A 6000-nucleotide genomic window follows, 5' to 3' on the forward strand; every position below is an offset into this window, starting at 1 on the left:
AGAGTAATATAAACTCAAACATTGACCAAGGTCTTCAGAAATAGATTATCTAAATTTTGCCTGGATTTATTATCACAATTTATTTGACAGTGTGCCTTGTAATCTTTCTGGCCAAGTGTCTCATACAAACGAATAAATGATTAGCATATTGTTCATTCAGAAAATCATCATCATTATCACCCCATTTTACTATGTGGGATTTGTTTCTTTGGGCTTGAGTGTATTTCAGATATAAATTTTCTACTCTAATATTTTCCATTCTAATTTTTACAAGGTAGGTATGAAAATATTTTCCACTGTGCAATTTTTTTCTTTACCGTGTTTAGTTGCCACATATCCTTTGGAGATATTTTGAACTTCTTTTAATAAGTACCTTTACCATTTTAGGAGGTTATGTTTAAAAAGAAAGAAATGAAAATCAAAACCACAATGAGATACCACTTCACACCCATTAAGATGGCTATAATCAAAAAGACAGATAATAACAAGTATTGACAAGAATGTAGAGAAATTAAAAACCTCATACACTGCTGGTGGGAAAGTAAAACGTTGCATCCACTCTGGAAAACAGTCTGGTAGTCACTCAAAAAGTAAACATAGAGTTACTATTTGATCTAGCAATTCCACTCCTAAGTATATAACTAAGACAAATGAAACCAAATGGACACACAAAAACTTATACACAAATGTTCACAACAGCATTATTTCTAAGAGCCAAAAAGTAAAAATAACCCAAATGTCCATTGCCTAATGAATGGATAAATAAAATGTTGAATATACATAGAGCAGAATATTATTTGGCAATAAAAGAAAGCAAAGTATTGATATATGCTACAATACTGATGAACCTTGAAAGCATTGGGTTAAGTGAAAGAAGTCAGTCACCAAAAAACACATATTGTGTGATGCCATTTATGTGAAATGTCCAGAATAAGCAAATATATACAAACAAAAAGCAGATTCATGGTTGGCTTGTGGGGAAGTTCGGGAATGACTGTGAAGGAGTGCAGATTACTTTTTGGGGTAAAGAAAATGTTCTAAAATTGATTGTGGTGATAGACGCATGACTTTGTGAATATACTAAGACCCAGTGAATTGTATACTTTAAAAGCCAGTAAATTATATACTAAAAGCCAGTGGTATAAAGTTGTTTTAAAATAAGGTAGCTAAAATATTTTGTCTTGCAGAATCATATGTCAAGGACGCATTCACAATTAAGATGTGTACCAAAAATGACATAAAATTAAATTAGGAGCGCATAGACAGTTAAGCCAATTACTAATTAAATCATGGAACACACAACTCAGTAAGGGGTGATTTCTAAAAAACCCACATATAGAAAGAATGGCCCAGTTCTTAGAATTTAAAATCCCACTTGAGTAGTGATATGAAGATAAACCACCAGAACTCTGATGCATTATTATAACTGGGCAAACCCTACTAGATTTATTCTTTTTTTTTTTTAAAGATTTTATTTATTTATTTGAGAAACAGAGAATGAGAGATAGAGAACATGAGAGGGAAGAGGGTCAGAGAGAGAAGCAGACTCCCTGCTGAGCAGGGAGCCCGACATGGGACTCGATCCCAGGACTCCAGGATCATGACCTGAGCTGAAGGCAGTCGCTTAACCAACTGAGCCACCCAGGCACCCTACTAGATTTATTCTTGACAGAAGATCTGTCCATTAAGCCAAAAGGTAGAAATAATGGTTGAAAAATATAATAGCTGCTAATGAGTATTGACACATGCACTTAATTTTTTCTTCAATTTAAGTTAGTATTTATGAGCGCAAGATATGGGATTTAAAGCAGCTAGGATTTGAATCCTCTGTAATTTAATAGCTGTGTGACCCAAGGCATGTACTTCACCTCTCCAAACTCCAGTGTCATCATTTCTAAAATAATATGTACTTTATAAGTTGTTGTAAAATAAACAGAAATGCTCTTGGCATATAATAAGCACCAAATTTGCTGTTTTTATTACCCCTACTTATAAAAACATCAGACTCAGGCTGTCATAGCCTGATGCATCTTTCCTCTAGCAATAGATTTCAGGCAGATGTAGGGAAGCAAGCAAATGTCTGCTAACGAGACTGAAACTTTAGTGTCCAATCGGTGATAAATGAGGATGGAAATCTAAAAAACACTCTTTAAATTGCAAATGATACAGTATCTCATCCAGTGGAAAATTATGCCAGTCACTCTGACACTGGAGAACCATGAACCAAGGGCATGAAAACATTTCACTTCTCTGTGGATTAAGTGAACATTTGTACATATGTTTCACTATTTGCTGTGTACTCTAATCTATCTTTAAATTTTAGAATGGTTCATTTTATGTTTTCTTGTACTTAGGTTTTATCTTGGCAAATACTGGTTAATTTTTTCATCCTCAAATTTTAGTGTTGGAAGAAAATCTAGGAAAATGTCCATTGTCTCCTCAGGAATAACTGATTATGATGCTTTCAAATTTCTGAGATTAATAAATAGAAACAATGTGCAAAAACATGTGTCAATGAGTTATAAATTATTTTAATAATGATTATACTACTTTCCATTTTGCAAAACAGTTGAACTGAATATTGGCATAGAAAAATACTTATTGCTACAAAATGAAAATATCCACTTTTTTTTTAACATAAGCATGTTTGGAACTCCATATAGTAAGGAATATCTACTAATACAACATGGGACAGTTTCAGTATAATATAAAAGATCAAAAGTGCTAGATCTGACATCAGATTATTGGGGTTTTATTTCTGCCTCTCCTGCCTCCTAACTGTGATTTGGGGAAATTATTTACTCTGTGCCTTGGTTTTAACTGAATAATAATAATAAATGATGATGTTGATGATGATGATATACCAGCCTACCAGGGCTTCTGCAAGTGAAAACTGGTTAGAAGAAGACTTGGAATATCAGAGCTCATTAATCTGTTATCTGTTAATAATTACTTAATAATTAGTCAGATCAAGAGGGCAATAAATATCCAGATTCCCTTCCCTGAAAACATTACAACTATTTATGACTATGAATTAGAAAATGACCTTCTCTGAGGCACGCACTGCTCCACATCAGTCTTTGTAACCCCATTATCTATACTATGCCTGGCGTGTAGACCACGCATGATGAACATGTGTGGAACGATCCTCCCAAAGCCTTAGGCATGGCTGATTCCTCTCACCATCCAATCTCAGCTTCAAGTCCTTGCCCCAGAGACCCCTCCTGGCACCACTCAGGTAAAAGCAATTCGTCACTTAACCACTCTCAGCTCAGTATCTACTTTACTTTCCTCACATCTCTTATCAATATTGCAAATTATCTTTTCCTTTGTTTACTTATTTACTATTTTCTATTCTTCCCACTAGAATACAAGGTTCCTGGAACTCATGAAACTAGTACATGTTTTATTTGCAATATCATCCCAGAACAGTGTTAGGAATATGCTAGTTTCTCCACAAATACCTGCCAAATGAAGGAATTTATTTTGGGGTAGAAATGAAGTGTTTGTGAAATAAGGCAATTACTTGTAAAGAGGAGATATTTCCCGTCTTCCCAGCTAACAAGATGCACTTTGGGTTTTCCAGGAGGTGGATTTTGTGTTTGGGATGTTTTTCAGGGAATCAATACCTATGGCAGTGGAGGGGGAGACAAAGGATTGACCAAGGAAGAAATGCAGCTGTGATGTGGGTTGGCAGCCCCAGCCAACTCCGCAGGTTAGCTTTCGAACTGAAATGTCTCATCCGTTTTCCCATGTTGTATTGAAACAGCCATGAATTTATACATCCGTCTCAATCAGCCCTTGTCTGTGCATCACACACAAAAGGGTGTGACCTCGGCGAGGGGACCGTCTGCAGCTGAGAGGATCCTGGACAGGCTCAAGGCTGAAAGGGAAATCTGGATGGTGTATCTTTACTTCCACCGCTCATTCTGTATTTCTCATTCTTTCTTTTAGACTTTTCACTCTATCATTCAAAAATTTTACTGTGTGTTTTCTATGTGCCGCACCGTCTCAGGTTCTGGGAATTTAACAATGAACAAAACAGATCCCTTAACCTCAAGGGGCCAACATTCTAGAAAGGGAAGATAAAGAGGTATAACTTAAGAAATTGTAAGTGTTATAAAGAAAAATACTTCAGGTTAAGGTGAGGAAGTGATATTTTAGCCGACATCTGAAGGAAGTCATGGAGAAAGTCACGTTTATATTTGGACAAAGAGCATACCAGTAGAAGGAGCATCAAATGGGAAGCTCTGGTGTATTCATACAGCAGCAGGAGGGTTGTAGGGTGTGAGATCAGTGAGGTAAGTGGGGATTGATTTATGAGTTGTATTCTAAAGTTCAAATTTTGGAAACTTATAGTTTTTTCAGTACTTTTCTGACTCTCTGCCCAAAAGTTAGTCTTTTATCCTGACAAGGGATACTTAGTTTGGGATTTGATGAAATTCTCCTATTTATATGTTGTTCCATGGACTTATTTGGCTGCTTACAGGCAAGGGGCAAGAAAAGTCTCTGTATCCAATGATTGTAATTTTACTTCAACAGCTGAAGTCTCCCAGATGTTTGCTGTTTTCCACTTTCCTGAGAGAGGTTCTAGATGCATCTGCTTGCTGAATTAATATTTTACATCACATTTTCCTTCCGTTGAAGGATTTCTGTTCTTTTAAGAGGTTTTTTTTTTTTTGAATTTTTATTTACTTTTCTTTATATTCTTGGTATTGGTTATCTGAGATAGGTGTACCATCTAGCCTGGTACACCCTACCCCAAAGGCTTTGTTACAATAGTAGAACTATGGCTAAACAAAATCAAAACAAAAAAGGCTATGCTATGAACTTTCATTAGGGGGGGAAATGAGGCATTCCTCCCAGTATTCTTAGAGAAACCAGGTGGCTTTATATTCATAAATACTCTACATTAACATATGTAAGTCATCATGCATCACAAAAGAGACAGGCAAACAAGATCAGATTTGTCAGAAGACAGGGTGGGATCAGGTAGCCTCGGGGCCCAGAAAAAGATAACCCACAGAATTGCAGAGTCAAACACCTAGCCCTCAATAGCTATAGCAGCACAATAAGAACAAACATGAGCCAACCTCAGTTGGGAACAGCTTCTTCAGCATCTAAGTTCACAACTGAGTATTTAATTCTCCTGATAGCTCCCAGAAGGATGGTGAATCCTCACGCTTTGCTTTCAAAATTTACACCAATGCCAATGGAAGCTTAGAATCACTTTCATTTAACCAGAGATAAGGAAAGCAAAAGAAAATGAGGGGAAATAGTACATGAGGTTGAACTTAATTAAAAACTGGGAAATAATTTCTTACCAACCAATATATTCTTCTCCCTGAAAGTTGGGAAAGTGTACACTGGAACACTGTTCTCTCCCCACCTCTCTTTCATTAAGGGAAGAACAGAAAACTTATCTTCCTTTGAGGGCAGAGTAAGCACTCTTTGATATACTCTCAAGGGCCCTGATACGAGCTGGAGAATAGTTGGGGTTCATGTAAAGGCAACAGAGTCTTCAACAGCTGCCCTGCAAGCAGTCTACTAGCTGCTGACATTTGACATCTTATTTTTATTCTCCTTTGAGGAAGAAGAATATAGGGCTTAGAATGACACTCCGCCCATCCACAGCCAAGAAATGAATGACTAGGGCCAAAAGAGCTTTGCAAGGCACTCAAATGGAATTAAAATTTCAGAGCATGTAACCAAGACAATGGGGTCTCAGAAATCTTAAATTTCTATTTCTCTAGCTTTCCTTGTGTTCCTTATTTGATTTTGCACTTGCATCTTACTCCTAAATTTTTACTTGCCTCTGATCTTCTTTGTTAGCCAAGATGATAACAGGTTAGTGCAAATAAATGAGACCATGACATGACCTGCTGTGTTAAGAAGAACTTTATTGGAATGTAGGACCCAAAGATGATGTGAATTTGATAGATAGAAAGAGAGTAGATGTGCCGATCGGAAGAAATAACAAGAGCATGCAGTACACAATAA

Source organism: Callorhinus ursinus, unplaced genomic scaffold, assembly GCF_003265705.2.
Source record: "Callorhinus ursinus isolate GAN/ISIS: 27379988/994484 unplaced genomic scaffold, GSC_fseal_2.0 scaffold6, whole genome shotgun sequence".
Classification (NCBI taxonomy): domain Eukaryota; kingdom Metazoa; phylum Chordata; class Mammalia; order Carnivora; family Otariidae; genus Callorhinus; species Callorhinus ursinus.